Source organism: Anopheles bellator, chromosome 2, assembly GCF_943735745.2.
Source record: "Anopheles bellator chromosome 2, idAnoBellAS_SP24_06.2, whole genome shotgun sequence".
NCBI lineage: Eukaryota > Metazoa > Arthropoda > Insecta > Diptera > Culicidae > Anopheles > Anopheles bellator.
The window spans coordinates 66,361,428-66,384,597 of record NC_071286.1 but is presented as its reverse complement, the minus strand read 5'-3'; the positions used below and the strand labels follow the sequence as shown (position 1 = coordinate 66,384,597).

At 46.5% G+C, this 23,170-nt stretch overlaps 1 long non-coding RNA gene across 1 annotated transcript in view; it reads right to left on the bottom strand.

The window, feature by feature from the left end:
- Positions 1-7,137: 7,137 nt before the first annotated feature.
- The window catches only part of LOC131211464 (uncharacterized), a 38,450-nt gene continuing 22,417 nt past the window's right edge, over positions 7,138-23,170 (bottom strand). The window contains exon 3 of the long non-coding RNA XR_009156896.1: positions 7,138-7,206. This is a non-coding gene — a long non-coding RNA (uncharacterized LOC131211464). The remainder of the gene's footprint in view (positions 7,207-23,170) is intronic.

Below are 23,170 nucleotides of genomic sequence, written 5' to 3'. Positions count from 1 at the left end.
CCGGAAGAGAACCTGGTGCGCTAGGGGGATGGTGGAGCAACAGATCGACAGCCAAGTGTACATAAAACTCACTTCCTTCCGGCGCTGCTCGCCGCTGGTCGACGCGCCTCTGGCCCGGGACTGTAATGCGTCATGCAATGTAACACGTTAAGCAAACACTACTCAACCTTAGACGCGCTCGATGGAACGGTAAAGAAAAAGAACTATAAAAGACTGACATTATAAGCGAAACATGCTAATTATTATCAATATAACGTGCAACCCACAACCACACAAAGGCCACAAAGGGGGGGCCTGCAGAACAACGGAACGGTAGAGTTCGGGTTGTTGGCCAACTCGTATATCACCACCACCATTTCCATCACCTCCATCAGAAGAGGGCACACACGCCTCGGCCGATTCCGAAACAAGGATTGTACATAGACTAGTTTCCGTTATGCAGGCGCATAAGTTGTAGGAACTTTCGGTGAACTGTGAGCCAGCTTGAGGGGAAATCTTGAGACGGCACCACTCGAGCCCAACCGACAGAGATCCGAGTTTGTATGTGAGATTTGAGTTTGCAATTCCAGTAACAGTGAGAAGGCGCGGTCGTTTCCGTGTCGGTGGGATCTTAGAGTGGCGCAAGAGTCGCAAGCAAAATATTGAGTTGAGCGACCGCAAAGTGTGTATACCTTACGAAACATTACGAAAAATGAACATTCTTTCGAGCGGCCAGTTTATTCCGTTAACACCATTGTTAGTGAAATCGTTTCGAATATCATTCCGGTGGGGCGTCGCCAGCAACAAAAAAAAAAACGGCTGCGAGTGAAGCTGAGAAGTTGTAAAAAGTACAAAAATCAATCGTAAGACAAAACACTAAACATTCGAATTAGGGACGTTGCGCAGCGCACGGCACGGCACAGTGGCGAAAGCGGAAAAGGGAACGCAAACCGAACCGAAACCAATTGACTTCCGGTTTGACCCAAACAATCTAAAGTCTAGTTCAGTTTAGTTGCCTTTCGAACGAATCTCTGTGGTGGGATAGAACCAAATATGAAAGTAAGGACGATCGTCACTACTGAACATTTTCTCTTTGGCACTGGACCACGACGATTGCTTAGATCGACACAGCTATTGCGGCAGGGTTTGCTCTCGGATGGAGTCTGCGTTGCTACCTAGCAACGGTTGCGTTTGTTTTGGAAATTCCAGCGTTTACTGCGTGTGCTGCACTCTGTGTAACCGATGCGACTCGAAAAAGCCTCAAATTGCTTCCGCTTGTGTTGGCCGCATGGAAATGCGCGCATTTAAAGGCTTGTACGAATTTGTTTGGAAGCGAAGAATGGGAAAAAGGCTTGATACGTAGTTAACGTTTGCTTATGATAGATTGTTTATTTAAACCTTCGCTCTGTTTGGACACACTACGGTACGTTGTAGATGCTGAAAACCAACGTGTGCCAGAGCCAGGCCTGGCAGAGAATGGCTCAACGGGACTAACATACTATGCACACACTACAAACAGGGTCGCTGCGGACCGCTGTGGAGGACAAGCCAAACTTACACTTAGTTCGTGAACCAGAGAGACAGAGAGACAGAGAGAGAGCAGCTTTCTTGATGCATATATTCATATACATAGGCAAATTACTTTAAGGGTCGGGGACAGACAAAATGGCAGGCGCTTTAGGGCACGTAGCACGGCGAGGCGGGCAGCTACGTTGCAATCGACACTTCAGCAATATCTCCAGCTCCAACTTCTTCCGGCAACTCCCAAGAAAGCTGGCCCCTGTTTTCCGCTTCAAAATCTTTCCGAAAATCTCGTGCGCAGTGCGCACAACAACCAGAACTCTTGTGCTCTTGTTTTAATGCCCCATCCGTTTATGGTGGAGGCAACGGGCAAAGGAACCGGTACGGAACGCGGAGAGAATACAAACAAATCTATTTACTACACTTGCTAACGAACTACTACTAACAAGCTACTGTACTCCTTAATATACTACTATTTATATAATAGTACTATTGCTACTGCTAACAAGTCACTAGAACAGGGAACTGACCGTACCGGCAATGTGAAAGCGACACAGTTCACCCACAGAGAGACAGAGAGACGGGGGGGGGGAGGCTCATGTTACGACGATCGATACCCCCGTATTGCGTTCGAATATTGATCCGTTCCGTTCCATTCCATTGTCACCTAGTGCTTAGTCATCTGTAGATTATATGATAATGATATTGTAAAAACACAGGATTACAGGACGGTGTGTGGCGACGGATTCGGACGGACTAGAAAGGACAAGAGTCCCTGCCTGCCAGCTACAATACAAATATCGCAATCATCCTGCGGGCAGAGTGAAGGGCAGAAGCAACACTTCGGCAAATACCAGTCTCAAGAAGCGTAGCGCAGTTACTTATTAGAAAGAATATAATATAAACCACTGTAGAAAGTGTAGGAATTTACCTTAAACGAAGCGGCCCACACGCTGGTGGTGGGCAGATTAGGGAGCTCTCATTATGGAACAGAAATCATACTCGGTACGGGCCAACGGCAGGACAGATTGTGCTTACCCATATTAGGTTTTTCGGTTTGTTGATCTCGAATTAGGGGGGTGGTGACTCAGTGAGAAGGTCCGCCGGGATCTCTACTCAACCGTTCAACTGGCAACTATTGTCGCAACACGAGACGAGAAGGAGGATCGTTTTGGTGTGGCGGAGGCTGTGGAACGGATACGAATTATAAAAGCCTGGCTGCAAATATTAGCACATTCACGCACGCACAACCACCACACACTCCACTCACCACGTACAAGTCGTTAAGTAGGAGGACGTTAAATTTTCTTCTTGTTTCCGGGTGGGGCGCGATACACGCGTGTGTCGCGGGCTCGTGGCTGACAGATTGAAGTAGAGTTTTTATGCTGACCGGTGGCAGGACAAGCAGACATATAATAAGAATAATAACAGTTTAAAATCAACTTCTCCAGTAGTAGCGTTATTGATCCTTAGATAAGTTGAACGGTAGAGGGAAGGATGTGGCCCGCTGGGGACACAGAGCGGCCGCGCGAGATAGAAGCTTAATTAGTATTAAAGACAGAAATGCAACGCACACGCCTCCAAGCCCTCCCTGTCCTTCCTTTTCACACACGTCCTCACGTCACCTTCACTCACTTATTCCCTACACGCGACACGCTACAAAGAGAAAATTATGAATAAAGTAAAAAAACAAGAAAAGAAAGTCTTATATACATTAACTTAGCATTTGACTAATGGTTACGAGACCAACAGAACAATTTAAGTTTTCGCTTTATTGCTTGTAAAGAAGATAAAACGAAGAAGAAAGCTACAAACCAGATAAGAAACGTAATTAAACCGAGGAGAAGCGGCACGATGATAACGGGAAGGAACCACGGGGAAACAGAAAGAGAGAGAGAGAGAGAGAAAGAGGACGCTTTTGAACTGTGATCGCCGCCTTACACGCGGGGCCATTCGCTTTTTCCTCGGTCGCGTTGTTGTGTTGTGTTGTGATTGGTTGGGTTTGCATCCATCCACCAAAAACAGGAAAGAAACAATCGGGCTCCTCCGTCTCACAACAACAATGAAGCAAGCGCACATCACCACAACACACACATACGTAAAGCTGTTATAAAATTGTAGAAAGAGTGGAACAGTGCCCAAGCCCAATCCATCAAACTGAACACAGTAAGCTGTGCGCCACGCTTTGTTTATTGTTTCCTTCTTTTTGTGGCTTTTGTGCCGAAGCGGATGGATTGTACTAAAAACGTGTGTACTAAAAGTAAGATAAGTGCTATCAAAAGGCGCGTGTGATCGAGAGCTTCATTCGCTTCGCGACTTGTGCGGCTCGGCGCAACTCATTTGCCGAAAAAGTTACGGTTCTCTCGTTTGCATGTCCCACGGATGGATTATTAATTATTGGGGAAACATTCTGACACAAACGGCGCGATAGGGAATCAGAACAAAGTGAGAGAACGGAAAGGGAGTAAAACACAAGACAAAATAGGAGTGACACGTGTTGTCGAACGTGTTCAAGAAATGCTGAGAAACCTACTACACAGAAAAAAACACTTGGAAAACACACCCAACCAAACAGGCAACAGGCAGCAGGCGGACGACGAACGATTCGCGCCTCGAAGTCCTCGACGAAGGATTCGTCCCCGTTCGTGTGTGGGTGTGTGTAGGAAACGAAGCGAAGTAGGAGCGAAAACATATGTGAAAAGACAAAAAAAGTATCGCTACAAAGCAAAAAACAAGCAAACTAGAAAAATGTAAACATCTTTGAAATTTAGAAATAAAAGAAAAGAGAAATGAAAAATGAACCACAAACTCGATCAATCATTTAAACAATGGGCCACCCTGTTCTGGGATCCGAAATGCACAACATTTTGTGGCGACAATTTTCGTCAAAATCCGCCACTCCGAGCTGCGCTGTCCGATACCAGCTATCGTAACAGGGATTCATGACGATCAGGAGGCGGTAGCAGATCGGTGCTTGATCGGAGGGGAAATTTGTTCGATGTCGCACAAAACCACCGTTCGTCTCTTTCCATCTACTGGCGAAATTTTTTCTTCGAACGATCGGCAAGCACCGATGAGATTCGGCCAAATCCTCCCCAATAGCCAGAGCCATTATCGATCCTCTATTTGCGTTATCAGCGAACATCATTTATCCCGCTCGATCCACCGTCACCAGCGATCCGGGGTGCTGCTGCCCGCCAGTGGTTCTTAAACCGGTGTGATATAAAAATATGGACAATTTCACGGACAAATCAGTTTGGTTTTAATTATTTTATTTCGATCGCTTAAATCTTTCACTTTTCGACAGGAGACGCGCGTTGACGGGGGCGCCATTTTCGTGGTGAAATCCACCCGAGCCGGGGGAGATTCTGCAGCCAGTGGTTCTCAGTGATTACCGGTTATTGCCTACAAGAGATTTGTTGTAAAAAATATCTTGGGATTTCGCTGGCAACGTTTGTAAATTTTGTTGACAATGATTCATAATTTGACGCTGGCTTAGGCATTCGAATGCGAACATTAAGCGGCATTAGGGGGCTAAAGGACCGAAATATGAGTTACTTTCGAAAAGAAAGAAGCTTCCGGTGGTCTACCATGGCACAAGTAGCAGTCCTAATTATAGTACATAACTTAATTACGATAATAGAATTTCTACTTTATTGTTTAAATACTCAAAATGTAAATAAAAGCTAAGGCTACACTCTGACTGATTTACTGACAGAAATGTCAGACTCGCGGAAATAAAAATCAGGAAATGTTATGAACGAAATACGAAGATGGTCAAATAAACAAAATGTATTTCAGTGCTTGTGGAGCATAAATTGAGCATCCGCATCACTGACAATGAGAAAGTGAAAGATTGCACTCCTTATTGAGTACTGTTAAATGACGACTGGGAAATTTTATGTTTCGGAAAATTCAACTCATCAAGTATTCTCGGAAGTTTATTTTGCGCAGCGGTGCCTAAACTTTGGCAAGACTATTTAGTGTCTAAATGCGTATTATCCGTTACGATTCCTCTGCGAGAAGATTGAAGTAAAAATACTGATTATTCTGCCGTCTGCTCCTCCGCCATGTTGTAAGTTAGAATCAACAACACAAAATGTAAATAAACGCACTGGAACATCCCCGAAATTCGAAGAATTATTATTAAACGGCGTTTCAGTTGACAAATGCCGAAAAACCATGTTACCATTTAGCAACGGTGCTGCTCCCTGGGAGGTAGCGCCCGAATCGTCAGCACGGATGAAAATGATGGAATAGAGGGAGGATTTGATTTTCCTCCTAACGCGGACAGCGCCGAGGTGGACAGCGCCGTCAGAAGTTGTTGTAAGCCTTCGGGTTCTTTTCCAGGACTTCCTTTCTGCTCGAGCGTTTGGACGGTAGTTGGATCGCCATCGTCCTGTTGCTCAGGTTCAGGTTCCTCCATTGGTTCCACATATTCCACGGCTTGCTGTACGAGGGCGATTCAAATATAAACGGTAATTTTGCCAGTGTACTCAGCAAGCACTTCTGAGCTGGGTGATGGAGTGGGGGATTTAAGTTCAATGTGTTAGGAAGGGGCAGCCAGCTCGGTGAGGCGCGCCGGTCTGTTTTGTCCTCAGTACAGCCATGAGTGAGCAAGAGGTTCATGTGTCCGTTGCACAGCGGATTATTATTAAGTTTTTAACTTACGAAGGTGTTAAACCATCGGAGATTTTAACTCGTTTGAAGGCACAGTTTGGGGACGCAACACTGTCCCAAAACCGAGTATTCACTTGGGCCAGAGAATGGGCGTGAAAGTGTACAAAACGAAAGCCATGATCGGCGCCCAAGATCAACCGAAAATCAGAAGCAGGTCAGGTTGGAGATCAGTGAGAGACTTCTGCATCGATTCCGGCAAGAAGGAGAAGACTTTTTGAGGCGCATAGTCACTTGTGATGAAACATGGGTCCATCATTACACCCCAGAATCGAAAATGGCGAGTAAGGAGTGGCGGAGAAAAGATGAAGAAAAAGAACCGCGTGCGCAATTGGTTGATGACGCGCCCCCAAACTTTTTATCAACAAGGAATGTTCAAGCTTCCAAATCGTTGGCAGAAGTGTGTAGAACTTCAAGGAGACTATATAGAAAAAAATGAAGGTTTTACTTGTTCATAATATTACTTAATAAATTTATAAAAAAAAATTACCGTTTATATTTGAATCACCCTCGTAGTTTCAACGAAAAGTAGCTCCAAACCCATGTCTTCATCCTCAGCATCCGTGTCATTTCTCTCATCGTCCATCGGATGTGCCTTAAAAATACCTTGGGCTTGGTATAGCGAGCAAGACGAACTAATTTTGCATTCTTCGAAGACGTCGTCGTCACTAGAAGATGTCGGATTGTCCATCTTTCACTCGGGTTCTGCGATATTCTGCTACAAATCAACAACAACAAACGATTCAGGATCTGCGAAGAGAACGAAAAGTGGAATTAGTCACACTGCGAGTTGTCGCGTCTGATCCACGTGGTGATCGGTTGGAAACGGTTGTGTGGGTAGTTTCGCGCATTGTGAAGGGACAGTGGAAAACGAAACGAACTGCGTCGTACTTTGCTCACCTCCCGAATTCCGCGGAGTCCTGGCGATGAAACTGTGTTGCAGTACGTGCCAAAAGTATTCGACCATCGGACCAGGTTCAGCAGATATTGACATTGACGCTTGATGAGGTGCGATTCCTTGCGCGGGTCCTGCAATCGTAAATTGAAATCAATTTAAAGATAAATATATAAACATAAATTATGAAACGATTCTATGGAAGTCCTTTCTATAAAATCATCCGTGTTACGAACCACGTTTATGGCGCAGGACTATTATTGCAGTTTCGTAACGCTTCATTGTCTTCAAATAAATGTTTCTAACGGAAACTTTATCAAAGTGTTGGTTTTTTTGTTTTTTGTTTGCCAAGAAAGTCCTGGTTCCGTTATAGTTTGATAACGCCGTTACAGAGTTTTGAAGAGTAACCAAAAGTAAATGGCCCTTTTCTTATTGAGCGCTTGAAAGAGGTTTCTATTTACTACGGGAGTCCCTCAGGTGCGTTTAATTTGGCAAATATTTTTAAGGCAGAAGGCGATTACAAAAATTAACTATTATTGCTTTTCCATAGCAATGGCCACTAATGGAATTTTGATCCATTGGTAAACAACAAAAAAGCATTGAATCATGCCAATGGTTTTACCGACCGTTGGAAGGATAATCAGTGCCGAGTGGTGAGATAGCCGAGATAATGCCTCGCGGCCACAAAATTTATTAAACTCCCCGTCAAACACCACACGAAAACTATTTAAATCTAACCACCATCAGCAGCGGCCCACTGCCGGAACCCCCCTCGCAATCGACTGTTTAATCCTTAACTCCCCAACACTCAGCACCGCACTCGGGGTGGCTTCGCAAATCGTGAGTTTTGCCGGGACCGGGACGGTACGTACACATTGTTTGGCTGCCAGCCGAGGTGTAAGTGAAAATTGCATTATCCAATCAATTTGTTGATGATATGGTAGAGGTGCCCGCCGATGCCTTTGCGCCCCACGTGGCACGTGGGTCATAACGGGTGACCGCTCGACCGAAGCGAAGGGTGGCGGTTCGCTTGGCACAATAAAGCCACACGCGATATGGACGGCGAGCGCGACCGAAAGCATAAACACGATCAGCATATGTGCAGCGCAGCGCCGTGGTGTGTCTGCCTGTGCTTTTCTACACAATTGACGCCAAACTGGGCGATTTTCAGGCTTTCGATCGGATCGGGGGATCGGGGAATCGAGGGTTGTTGAGAGGTTGGTCGCTCCCGTCCAACCGGGGGAAAGTGTTTTCAGTTACAGTTAATGCGATTATAGTTTAGAGTAAATTATTCGTACATCCCGAGGCCTATTATTCAAATCCTGGATGGGGTTGGTGAGTCGTTGCCACCCTATTTGGTTTGTTTTGGATGCAAAATGATGCTTTGATTTGATGGTGAAAGCTGTGGACCACCGGAGCGGACTGACTTTCGGGGTGTTTACTGTAAGCAGTGTTGTGTGCAAAATTTTATTACGTTTCTTTGTGTTCTCTAATTCGTTCTGCTGGCTTTTCCATTTAATTTAATTAGTTTTGTTAGGAAGAGACAAAAGACTGGAGAAATAACAGAGGAACATGGTCTGGTCAAATGAGCTTTTGAAGCTCTTTGGCGAAATTTTTCACGGCAAGTGACAGTTGATGTGAAACATTTCAAAATCTTTCTTTTGTTCATAAACGGCGCTAAAATCACGTTTAAAATAGTGATTCAATGATGCGCCTTGCTTTTGCTCTCCTGATTCTTTTCCCAGACCCAACATTGGGCCAAATCGAGCCAAACAAAAAACAAGAGATTAACAGAATACGTTTTGCAACGCAACCCGAAAGCCGAAGCATAGTGCCGATGCTGATGGAAAGCGTTCACAATGTTCCGTTGTTCTGTTCAAAATTCGTTCACGTGTAAGGGAGCCGGCTCCAGAGCAAAGGTCAAAATTAAAGCCGAAACATAAAAATGAACACCCGCCCGGGGTGGGGTGTGGCCTGGGGCTCGAAACACCAAAAACAGCGGGCCAAAAACGAACCGAAAAAATCCATATACCTATCGAAATCGGAAACATAAAATCGGCGTGCGTAATTTATGGTCATAAAAACGCACGCAAAAGAACGCGAACACCCGGACTGGACGGGGGGGGGATTAAAAGCGGGAAGTGGAATTTTTCCCCGCCGGTCGCCAATGTTGACATCAGCACAGAAGGCACATTGACATCGGCCGTAAATAGCAGCCGAAAGTTGCATAAATTGTTCGCCCACCCGCCAGCCCGTTCCGCGGCGCAATCCGGCGGCCTGCACCGGGTCTCCGGTGCAGGGCATGTTGGGCGGCGGTAGTGGCGACCGAAAACGGACATTACGCGGCGCAGTTTTACAGCCCCGGCTCGGTCCGACGAGCCTTGTTGCAGATGTCCGATTAGATACGCTCAGCGGCAGCAGCAGCAGCAGCAACAGATGTATGTAAATTATGGAAATGAATAAACACTTTGGGGGCTCATGTTGTGTCCTGTTTGCCTACATGCATCATCGCAATTGGGCCACGGCACGGCGCCGTTGTTGTTGTCGCCCCTTTTTTTCGCTTCCGGTTTTGGGTTTAACGGAAAACGCAACATGCCACGAGCACCGCAAAACCGTTTGATTGATTTATGATTTGATTTCTGTCGATAATTTTGCCGGATGAAGTTGACTTGATAGCCCGCTAGAAGCCGAGGACGGGAAGCCGAGGTTGATCATCAGCCAGCGAGCGAGCCGTCGGTGCGACAATTGGTTTTTACATAATTTAGAGACCCCGCATTTGGCGAAGTAATTAAACCGAACGATGAAGCCCCAACAAACAGATAGAGAGAGAGCCGTTCGTTTGTTTTTCCTTCCCCAATGAGCAGAATAAATAAATGGAAAAAACCACACTGCGTTGCGGATTGTTTTGTGTCCGATAAGCGTCCGATTTGCATGCAGCATTTTAATGAGCTGGCAAGTATGTCGTTATTAAAAATAATGTGGGCACAATCTCCGGTCATCGCAAACCACTGACTTATGGGTTCACAAATAAAGCGCTACGAGAGAGAAACATTCGAAGTTCTAACTGGCCACTATGTCATTGCGCTGTGATCGGACAAACCCATCAACAGATGCCGGTTAGTCACTAATTTGAAGACTTTAGGTCGTCCTAGGTCCATCGCAAGAAGCATATTCTTCGCATACAGAAGGGTTTCCAGCCCAACCACCCAAAAAGTCAACTCTATCCCGCCGGGGGCAGCGGGACAGCTCGAACGCAACGGGCGCGCTTGCTTAATCACATTCAAATTGGCCATTCAAACAATTGTCCTTATGAATTTGACGCGAAGCAGGGACAAAGTTTGGTTACGACGCTGAGTGACGTTTCTTGAGCCGAGGCCAACCAGCAATGGTGCCAGCGTTTTCGCGAGACGGCAAGTAGAACTCATCATCATCATAATCACAATTAATTTATTAGTGAACTTTGTAACGTCGTGACAGGTAATAGAAACGCAAACGCATTCGTCGACAGGCCGGTTCGGGCACAGCAGCATTATGTTAGACCTTTTCAATGCTTACCCCATCTGGAGGCGCCCTTCCAGTCGGCACGCAACGTTTCCGATATTCAAATTTATCTCATCCATTGCCACACGTAGGAGTATTCGGGCACACCAAAACCGCTTGGTTCGAACAAATTAAAGCGATATTGCGCGAACGAATTGAAATTATATATGGCAAAAATGAATAATTAGAGATGCGTTTGGTGAGTTTAATGAACTAACAATAAAAGTACTCCATTAATTATTGTCCCCTACAACTAGTCTGTCTGTACACCAATCCCAATGCACCACCGTTTTGGCCCGGAAAAGCGGCTCGGGAAAAGGACCTACCCACATCAAACGGACCCGCGCCCCGCTAAGTGGTTCTGGTTAGCTGGCTGACCAGAATCAGGTTGCGTGGGTTTTGCGTTTTCGAACGTCATTAACGCAACCGGTTGCCGCTTAAAGCGCGATCTACCTTTTGGGCCATAATATCACGCAGTATCGTCGGCCAACAGACACAGGTGATTTAAAGGGCCATAGACCGCCCTTGGGCTGGCACCTTTAATTTGACTCTTAAGCGGCCTAACCTTGAGCGTTTTTCGATTCGCAACTGGTCGAAAGGTATTTGCATACCCAGACACCGACACCGAGACAGCCCAGGTCCCGACCATGGCCACACAGTGCAATGGGGGCAGTAATTTATGGAACCGGTGCGCCGGTCTAGTTTAATCCCTTTCCTTTCCATTCCTACATTGTCACGCAATTTCGTATCCTGGTCCCGGCCCCCGGGAGGTCCTTGTCTGCGGGCAAGAGGATAAAAATAAAGGATGGCACACTCTGGCTCTGTAAATGCGTAACGTTATCATCTTTTTTTTTTTATTACCATCTTATTATTACGCAGAGTTACGGCTGTGTTTCGGGAAGTTCCGTTTACTGGCAGTCCGGTCGCCCTTGTTATCGGGTGCCAGGCGCCCCCGTTTTTTGACGGGGTCACATGTGCTGCGGCGAAGACACCAGTTACAGTTTTTCCTTTTCGTTTTTTATGCTCATCCCGCGGCTGGCCCATTCCGGTCACATGTTGCTGGTCGTTTCGGCACGCGACGCTAGAGACGTTGTCCCGGGCCGAATCGGGCGAGAAAGGAGCACACTTTTTCATCGCACATACTCGTCTCGTCATTGGCGTCTCATCATTGAGTGGGGGTTTTTGGTCAATTTCAATTTTTTTGCCTGCCACCCGACCCGGGTCATGAACCCCCAAAAACTGCACACAATATTAATAAAAGAGTCAATATATTGGAGCAACGGTTAATCCTTGGGCATAAATTCACTCCGTGCTGGCTCTGTGTGCTCTGCTCAGAAAGGCGCACGGAACTGGACCGCTACCATCCGGCAAGACGCTAAAGGTCGGCCGCAAAGCACGCCGTAAGATATACTTCCCCTCACGGCCGATCGGTTTCCGGTGACGCTCGGCTTTCCACCACCGGAGTGTTCGTGTCAGCGTTTCGGTAGCGATCCGGAGGATGAAGGAAATCGGGCGGAGAAACGACGTTTCCTTTCTTGGCATGGTCACGGGCTTGGAACGCCTACCGTTGGAAAAAGTGGCTCGCGCGACAAACGCTGGCCCTCTCGCTGGTCAGCAGCCGGATTTAAAGACGTTGGTGTCGTCCCCACGGCACCAGCACGGAATTGATTTTTGCCATATTTAATAACCTTATATTGAATCCTGAATTAATGGCAAGAACTTGGCCTATATGCAGACTGTGGGTTTATTAGAAATCAAAGATTTAATTAAACATTTTATCATCGACATCAAATGTGGGCTCTGTTCGAATATCTGTTAGACATTTTTATGAAGCTCGATCAAGAAACTCGATTAGAATCAAGAGAAAAGTGAATCCTAAGCATTTTAATCATTCGAATAGAATCGCATCAAACTCAATTCCTCAATGGTTTGTTAGTTACTAATCTTGAAAGTAGAGGATTTCTTTAACGGTATTTGGAGTTCCACTGTAGGATGGCATCAGTACCTCAGTGGATCGTAAAGGTTTAAAATTGAAACTCCAAAAATGAACACGAGTCTCCTTGGACAGTTCCTTACGAGTTTGGTATCTAATTACTTCTAGACCTCGATCCACACCGATCCACAGCAAGCAAACTGTTTGGCAACAATGCCACGAACGAATTCTATTGCCATTTTCTCGCACGATCGCACATTGTGAGCTGCAAATTGGGGGCCCAAAAACTGATGCCACCGAAAAAAATGAATCCAGCGGACTGTGATGTTGATTCGACTCATATTTTACTATTACAATTCCTCGTGTGGTCCTGGCCCGAGTACGAGGAGAAGAATTCCTTTGTTCTTCCGACGCAGTTCTTCCGTTTTTGTTCGGGCGCGCAGCCTCAGAAGTGGAAAATTGCCTTCAAATAGCTCAAAACTTTCCACGCAACTACCGAAACGTCCCGAAAACTATTTATGCGGAATAAAATTAGTGCACCACGGGGCCGGCCTCACGCCGTGCACCGAACAGGCACCGCCACCGGGTCCCGGGGCACTTTTTAACGAGATATTTTAGTTTGTCGTGCGCTCGCCGGGTTCCGGTCCACTCCGGGCTGGGCAGCGAAAGTCATTTTCGGGGCGGATTTCTGGGATATTTTTTTTCTGTGGGAGTTCTTCACGGACCGGAAGTGCGAAGGGGTGTGCAATCGAAACAATTTCTTTTGCACGGTGCCGCCGTTCCGGTTCGGGGCCTGACATTACCATGAGGCTGATCCGGGGCGTCCGGGGAATAGTTAATTGTAAGCTGAAGGAAAAAGTAACCATTTGTAGCTTGAGGTACGTCTAATGAGTGCCAGATTCTCGCTGCTTTCGGTGAAGACCGAATAAACCGCCTTAGACAGAAACGCAGTAAGTGGAAAACTTTCACGTAGCCAACGCGTGTGATTTAGCATTTTCAATTTCAGTACAACGCATCTCACGTGATCTGTTTCACGCCAAGCCGCCGCTACTCATCAGTCCCTGAACCGGCAGAAAATGTGCAGCGTGATAATGAGGCCATCACAGGGCCGTGACGTCGAGTGTCCTTGCTGGGCTTAGGCAAAGGAGCCAACACCGCTCCGGAGCGCGCACGATGGAAATGTGAAAAATATTTGATGCAAAGAAAACTTTCTACAATCCGCTCGGGGCTAGTGGGTGTGTGTGGGTGGCGAAGGCGAACGCGCATAGCTTCGCATTGCGCCGAAGGGCGGCAAGCGAGTAGTTGCGCGAGCGCTCGGGGAATGTTTTTGACCGGGAAAATTTGCGGCCGGCACGCGGAATGCAAGCCAAAATAGCAGGATAATAATGCGCGAGCTTTTGGGATATGTGTCTGTGTGTATGTGTGTTATAATTTTTGGGCTCTAAAATAGTTCTGACCACGCCGGGGGCCGGCGCTCCGTGGGGAATGCACACAGAGCCGGGATGCGAAGAATTTTCGCTTCCCTAACTAATGTAATCCACTCTAACTCGTGGCCACACCCAGGGCACACTGGTTGGGAAATGTAACATATCTGGGTAATTGTTTTATACGGTAATGAATAGAATAATCTCGTAACGATGATTAACAAAGCGATTTGGACTTGATTTGAATTGGTCCGAAACGGCATCATCGTCATAAGCGGTGTTGACGCCATCAAAATGCACTAATTTTCGTCGCAAGAATTATTTTCTAAGTTTTCATGTAAAAAGTTTCCATTAAAACGTTGAGACTTAATTAATTGAAAGAGTTGGACGAAAAGCTTTCCCACCTGAAAATACAAATAAGTATATTTATAACATTTTTGAATGGAACTCATTGAATTTGAATTAATTTTAAATTAATTAATTAATTAAATTATTTGGTCAAATACCGTACCGTATTTTATGCAGTTTGAGTCCCTTTTTTTCTCATTACTCATTAAAGGGGAGTCAAACATTTCTTGATAATCAGAAGACTTCTTTTAGCAAGTTTTTATGCTAGTGCTCCTCTTGAGATATGCAAAAGCGACTTATACTGGGCAAAAGCTGGCTTAGCAAGCAAGGGAATTATACTTGATATTCTACTCATAGATGTTGCAACCAAGTGGTTCATGCAACCTCCATTATAAAAAATGTTAATTATACGTTTTTTCGAACCCAAAAAGCGTTTTAGAATTACTGAAACATTAGTGAAAGAATTTATCGGAGCTTTCATTTCAAAAAACTTCCTTACTTCTTTCAAAACAGCCGCTGTTCTCTCTGGCTGCCCATTTTGGTAGCAGAACAATGATGTTACTGTGTTCAAAAGAGCAAAATAAGGATTCGCCATATTTTGCGAGTTGATGGGCCTGTTGGTTGAGACAGCATTATCAACTCCAAAAGAATGCAGCACCTTCTTTCTGCGCGGGTTGTTTGGTGGTTTCGTTAACCAGCCAGCGCCGATAAACTAGCCAGTCAAACCAATTGACCAACTCGCCGGCGGGTGACACCGAAAGTTCATTAACGTAATTGAATTTTTAAACACACATTTCACCCCAACTGATTACGGCGGTGGCGATTTGGGCAAACTGGCGGCGGTTACGCTGCGAAACCGGGGCCGGGCCCGTCTCTACGGTGGATTATTCACAAATCACGAGCACGGTGTGAAATAAATTTACCATAACTAAACCAATTTCAAGCGGGCGACGGGTTTTTCGGTGGCTGAGTTTTGTTTCTTGACTCGGTTTCGGGCTTGGCGGCGCTGTGGCCTCACCGACCGCCGCTTGTCTAGATGCCAGTTAAGTCAAACAAATGAAACTCTTTGCTGTTTAGACCAACTCGCTTGGCCGCCTCGCCAGGAGATATGCAGCATTCGGTGGCTCCGAACTTTTCGGCATTCGGTGTCGGTGAGCAGCCGGGCTGCTTGCTATTGCCTGTCCCGAGATGTATGGTTCACCAGGACACACTGGGTGGCTTTTGTGGGTTCACGAATGGCCGTAAATTACACCCGGGACCCTTTCCCGGGCGGTGGCTCTCCGAGCGTTGCATAATCGAAAGTTTGCTAAAATTTCTGCGCGACGGAGACGAAGCCCGGTGGGGTGGAGCGGTCGCAAAACCACAGCAGCTTAACTATAATGTTAGTTGTTAGTCGTAATCTTATGGGAGATGCCCGGCGAAGAAAAAAGTCCGCAACCCTTCGAGAGCCATTCGATGTGTGTGCCAAGCCAACACAAAAAACCCTTTCTAATCGTTCTGGAAACTTTGGTCGCTCGGGTCGAGTGAAGGATCGTACGGTCCGGCGATTTCGGCGGTTGAAGAGGGATTTATGTCCGAAAAGAGCGAAACGAAGCCAAAGAACACAGACACACTGTAATGATGATATCAGATTAACGAGCAATTATTAGACGAGAGATTTACTGATGAAAGTGGATTAGCAATAATGGGAGAGTCACTAATTCGGAGTCTCATAATTCAAATTAAATTGATTCAAATGGATAGAACTTTAATATACGTACAAAAAATGGTAGACCAAAAATGAGGAATAATACGGTGCAGCTCCCATGAACTATTTTTTTGCCCTCCAAAGAAGCAAAGGAGAATAGACGGCACCGGTTAATAAAATTCAAAATATGTGCACCGACGCCAGTGGGCAGCGTAGGGACAGCGAAAGGACATGCTTCACTCTTGTCACTCAAACTGTCACGAGGACCAGTTTGCTTGTCGCGAAATTCCCAACCGTCGGGACAACTGCCGGTCGCTCACAGTTATGCTGCTGTTGCTGCAGCGGCAGAAGAATGCGTTTGAAGATTTCGCCTGCGAAGAACATCGCCCGGATCGTGCGAATGTTTTGCAGCATTTTCGATTGCACCGCGAAGGCGTGCAGAAAAGAACTGCTACCGGCCATTGTTGTGGGTTCCGTTGAAGGCGAAGAAATCCGATGTTCTCTAGGGGCGGCTGCATTAGTTTAGATGAAAAATAGAAATAATGCTTTGCTTTATTAAATCCACCGTGGAGCAATGTTGAACAAAGGAATTGAAGGAAGAGTAAAATGCGCACAATACGAACGACAAAGAAGCAGGATAAAGTTAGACAAGATAAAAGAGCTGCAATGAGCACAAGGGGTCAGAGGGCCTCTGACTAATATTGAAACCATTTTCGGGCATTTTATCGCTGTTCGAATGTTCTTAATAAATGTAATATATACATAATCCGCTCGCTTTTCCTGAAGCTACGAGGATATTGATTCAAGTACTTCTGTTGTTGATTAAGCAATAAGTTCGTCTAAGTACGACGGAATATGTCGCAAAAGTTTGATCGATTCGATTAGTTGATCGTTCGCCTGCCGCGGACACCGTTTGATCGATCACGAAACATCCTTCCTGCGCGTTTGGCGTGCCCTCTTTTTCCGCATGAAAAGTGTTTCAGATTCCCACGGCAACTTGCTGGAGAACAATTAATAATTTTTACACAAATATATTAATCAGATTTGATGCCACTTTTGGTGCGTTCTCTGGGCACGAGGCTGCTGAGCCGCGGGAACCGAACCGAAGGATTAGAAATAAAATATATTAATCTTTCGTACCCCGGCCGCCTCGGCGCTTTGAAGCAGTGTCGGGAGGAAGGCTTCCCCTGGCCGGATTGGTGTAACCTAACAATTTAACCGAATTACCGCTCCACCGAGCGACGCCACGGCAGATTAGGCAGATGATGACGCCCACAGTTTGTCAATGATCTTGTTTGGAAAGTGCCCCGGAAGTTGTGGGACCGCCCGCCGACTGCGGAACAATATTGGTGCGAAAAATCAACAAGTAGGCGGGCAAGTGGGTCGGAAAATATGCAAACACCAAGGAGGGGGGTCCTCGTCGGGCGGGCCTCTGTCGCAAACAAGGAAGAAAAATCACTTCACTGGCGAAAAGTTAAAATCATGAATAATAATCCTCGTCCCGTCCGTGCCTCGCCGAGATAGGCCGTTTTTCTTCCGTTAGGGTGGCACGTTTGGGGCGGGCGACGAAAGTGTGTGAAGAAAGTAACCGGCCAAAGAAGGAAGTGAGTGCAAAAGTAAGGAAAATGCGTATGGGACGCGGATGAGAATGGGATCGAAAGAGATTACTTACGTTCCGGTGGGGCCGGCTGCAGAAGCGAACGGTAATCCGATTTGATTGTTTTACACGCTTAGGCCGAAATAAGAGGACAATCCCGGACAAGTGAGATTTCTTAAGTTAACGTTGTTTTTCTTTTGTACATTTTTAAGATAATCCTTTCTTCGTAATTCGACTCCGAGGGGCAATGTAATTTTAAATAATTCGCGTAACTCATATCCGTCCGACTGAAAGACAAGTCCACGAAAGTGTCCACGATAATTACAGTAGTTGGTAGAACTACTGTAAAGTTCTAGAAATATTTTGTAATGTATTCAATCAGGTGAACAGATTCATTATTATGTTAACTCGACCAAAATTAAACAATTGTCGAACTGTCTAACATTATTATTATATATTACAACAAATTTGAATACTAAACTATACTATTTAAAACAAAGCAATAAAGAATCCTCAAAAACGTGGTTTGAATTGAGACAAAAGTCCAACTATTCCCGATAGATGTCCAACTCATCGCAACGATCATCCCTGAAAACTGAGCCGTTTGAATATGATAAGAGGAACCCAAATTGTACTGGAAAAGCACGAGCGTCATAATCTTTTGTAAAATATATTTTACGCTCAAATCAAACGGTGACATTCTTCTCGTACGTTGGCATATGATTCGGAAAATTTATACCGAAAGCCCACTTACCCCGACCTGGGCGCGACTTTAACCCCGGGCCAGCAACCCCCGGAGAAACGCGAACCCGCCCGGGTAGGTACGCATTTCGGGCGCCAAATGCACTTACAAGAATTCGCTTGCTTGATAAATCCAACCTGATCCTTAAAGCACCCGCGTCCGCTCCGTCTCTGCCGTGCCCTCGCCCGCCCGTGAGCGCGATGTGCCATTTGGCGCAAAACTACCCCTTGGACGGCTTTCCGAAGAAACGCTCCGCTTCCAAGTCCTGGCCAAAAACCCAGTTATGCCGTCTGGCTTATGTCGTGTCCGAATAGTATATCATCCTCAAAAATGTTTTTCCATTCGTGTCACATACTTTTCGCCTGAATGCGTCGTGAAAATCCAGATAATAGCGTCGCGAGAGAAATAGAGCGTGGCAAACGGGAAAGAACTGCACCGGGAGAGTGAGTCGTCGTCGGTCGGTCCAAATGCCGGAAACGGTTGGACGCTTTTCGGAAAAAGGTTTTCACTCAGACTCCGGGCGATCGCGCTAAGTACCGCGCTGGTGGCACTGTATCTCACCTTGCACTGTGCCAAACACGCGTATAAGAATAGTTTAGTTGCAGAGCGAGAGAGAGCACAGTGAGCGAGTGAGGGAGCGGTTTCTATTGGTTTCCGGAATGCGAAGTGCAGTCAAGGGTGCACCATCACCTCGATTCCCGCCGCTCGGCGAAGCGTGCATGATCGAGCACGCGAGGCTACCGGGAGGAATTCAATCCAATAGCGCAGGATTACGCCAGTTGAAGACCGATCGACAGGACCCGGGGTGTCGCTGCGTTGGGAGTGCCGAAATGTTAAGAAGATATTTCATTAAACGTATTGCCAATCACCCCAAATCCTGCAGCACCGACAGACGGTTGGGTTATTTAATCATGAAAGGTTCTGAAACTAATTAAGCTCAAATGGGCGAATACAAAATAAGAGAAAAGTCGTCCAGTCCGTTGCCTAAATTAGCGAATAACTGATTGTTAAACAAACTTTCATCAAATGTTTTTTTTTTAATTCGTACGATATTCATTCTCTTGACTCATTTATAAAGATAGCGTAGATATTGCCTGCAGTTACTTGAGTTGATTGTGATGCCACTTGTAAAAGAAATTAAATATTATTACAGCAAAGTATTTGCGAAACTTTTATGTTGTGAAGAATAGCTGTGATTAGACCAAAAACAAATGTCAAATCAATATTCGTTTGATAAAATTTATCACAATTCGTTTTACGTTTAACTTGTGTGTACTTTAGACACACTTGTCTGCGATTGTATGCCATCGAATAGGACTGATACAAATGTTACTCCCTTTGGCGAAGGATCGATATTCCGTTAACGTATTGAAGTTATGCTTAAAATATGCTCCAGAAACACGCGTAGGATTTTTAACATGACGCGCGTTGCGCTCGTGTGCCTCCCAAAAGCCGCATAATTCAATATTCTCCACTCGATTTGCGATTAGCATGCACCGGTGCAGCCAGCGATGCACATGCCACGGAACGGACCGATGGAAGGTGTTTCATATTGCTGAACAAGTCACAGTCAGCAACACTGGCACGACCAAACCGGGCAAGGTGTACGGCGAGCCGAAACCAACATGCGGTTGGCTTGATGCGTCACTATATTGAACTGCAGCTTCGTTCGATTCCCACGGCGAATCCGGCGAAAGGCAGGCAGATAAGACGACGTCGTCGCCAACGTCGCCACCAAGGATCGCCGTGTCAGTTTCCGGTGGCTCCCGTCGAACGGAAATCTAATCTGTCGCTGGCTGCTGTTTCGGGCAAGAGTTATTCCCGGATGTAGGCGACCACCTTTCCACGGTTCGGCTCGTCCGTCCACACGCGGGAGTGATGATATCGGTCGGAAGGATCAGAATCCTCCCCCTTGGGTGCCGGTGCAGAATGCAGGATAATTCTGTGGCTGGGTCGCTTCGCTTTAAAAAGCAGCGCTGGCGGAAACCAAGAAACTATCGTGCACACTACTGGTGGCCCGAAATCCGAAAAAAGGACTCTCGGGTCCGATCTCAGAATGTGATTTTGCGTTTTTGGATGTGACGCCAAAACCGGAACTCGTATGTGGGGCTCGTTGAAATGAGGATAGGAGGATCGATTGCCGGATCGCAAGGCCTTAAACATAACGTGTACTAAAACTGTACTAAAAAATGTGTTTTTGAGTACGAAAACTATACAATAACCAAATCAACCCGTTGTTAAACTCTTTAATAAAAAAAAAAATGAAAACTCCTTCACGGACCTTAGAATTGAACTCAAGCACACAAACACATAGCGAACTTTGCTGTCTCCGGCTGGCTTGGTGGCTCGTAAATAATCATTTAGCCACACGCCGGAAAGCCGTTGGCCGACCGAAGACGGTGCCCGGGAAGAAAGTTTCCTACTTTCCGCTTCACCCGAACTTCGGCCGGCCAGCGTACGGTGGTCCTGGGGGCCAGGCCGGGTCCCACTTGAAGATAAGAGACTTTGCTTTATGATGACTCACCGCTTTTGTTCGAGCGCAAAAACGGGGGACGCTCCTTAATCGACGCTAAAATGCGACGTTTTCGATTTAATTTGGCTCAAGTGGCATAAATTAGCCCGGGCCGCCACCGAGCGGACTGCTCCTCGGGCTCAGGCGACAGTAACCTTCCAGTGGCTGAGTTCCCGACGCCCGACGGCGCTCCACGGTAGGGGCATGCCTTTGATAACAGTCGGAGGACGCTATGTCTTCAGCAACTTTCGCCAGATATTCGCACGATTTATTGAACCCGCTGGATAGCGCTGAGAAAGGCTGCCGGCTGCCGAAAGCTAGTGCTGGCCAGGTGTTCGCTGTGGTGCTGTGTGGAAAATGCCAGCAAAAGAGCGAACTTCGAGTTCCTGCGAAAAGCCATCGCCTGAAGGTCTTCAAGAAAATCCGGTCAGTGTAGTTTTGGTGCCCCCTCTTTTTTCGGTGAATTTTCTCTGAATACCCAATAATTTAAGATACATGACCGGGTAAACCCCGTTCGGTGCACCCTTGGCAACACTTTTCGAGCACGTGGTTTAACAACGCCTTTTCACTAGTTTTCCGGCAAGTCGCCGTCTGCCGTCCTGGACGGTCGAGGAAGCAAGCGGCACAGTGCGCCGGGGTGGTTAAAACACAATGCAAAATTATTTATGTATTCCCCGTACCATCTGCCCGGGTGTCAATCGTTTGTGAAAAATGAAAATGCTTTACAAGAAAAGCTTCCAGCCAGTTTCCGTCACGCTCCGGACGGTGCTCGTCGGTGAAACAACAGCAAAAACTACCGAAAATCTCGCTAAACAGTAACTGCCAACGAGGGCCCCGGCTCCGAACGCAGCAGTTATGTGTTGAAAAGTGCTTCTTTGCGAATTTTCTCACCCTCGGGCAAATCGGGACACCAAACCGGAGTTCGGCGGAGCCATGCTACATCACGGGGTTCGGTTGCGGGAACGCGAGAGAGCGAGATTCCTGAAGGACTACTGTTCGTGCGGTGGCTAACGGCACCACCACGTGCAACACGATGGGTGCTGATGCTTTTCGGGGAGAATGCAGCTGTCTGCAGGGATGGCAGGGCCGGTTTTGAGCGCGCCGTGGCCATCGACGAATCCCGAACAACCTCATGCCGACTATTGCCATTCACCATACGGGGCCGTGGAAGGGGCGGGAAACGAAACTGGCAGCGTGTCCCCGTCCTGCCTCGGACGCTGGTGGAATAATAATAAACTGCAAGATGATTTGCATTCCGGTGGCTGCAGCGACAAGTAATATGGGATCGGGGCCCGGACCGTGACCTTCGGCTTTGATGTGAAACTGGACGTTCGCTCGAAACGTTGAAACATTCTTGCGGACCGTTATTGAATGACGAAGGAAACCGCATAATACCGCTGGTGAGCATTATTTCAGTGAGAATGTTTTAAACAATGCGCTTGCATCGGATTCGGGTTCTTATTGGGCGAAAATTTCGACCATCAGTTCGTCAGAAGCGAAGCAAATGATGGCAATGTTAAAAATCCCTTACCAGCAATTCACAAAACGATTGAACAGTTTAACTACACTTTAGGATTTCTATTAAAATTGCATAATTTTATGTAAACGATAAACAACGAATTTGCCTACAAATTGGAAGCCACGTTGAGCCACGTACTAGCACATGCCAAGATGGGATTCCCGAAAACTTCCGATTGCCTAATTAGCAGCACCAGGACCCACGAACACGGTCCCCAGTCGTAGTCAGGAATGGGGACATTATTAAAGCGTATATTGTGTTAGCATATTGCCATGCTTTCGATGTTACATGTTTGCTGTATTGTTTCAGCTCTTATCAGCCACCAAACACACGCCACGCCACCCGACCGCTAGCTGCCGCCAACGAACAGTCGTGTTTGTGAAAGGACCATCTTAGGACCCAGAAGGTGCAGCTCAACACAAGACACTAAAATCAACTTTGTATGACAGCATTACACAACAGCGCCATGAACAATAGAGTACGGAAGCCGAGGATAACGCAATTTGCACCGTTCGTCGTTGCTGTCACCATGCTGTGAAACGGAAAAGCGACATAAGTGCATCAAGGATCGAGGATGCAGTTTTTGAAGCATCGAACTTACAGAAAGAATTTTGATGGAGTTACTTACTAGTTGGCAAATTTCTACTTAAAGCATTTTTCCGTGAGTCATACCAGTATTTCTGAGAGGCCAATTAACTTCCCTGTGTTATCCCTCTTCGCAGCCCCTCTACAATGTTAGCAGCAGATTGGCTTCTCAGAGGCTGCAAATCGCACTTCATCTGGTTTTAATGCCACT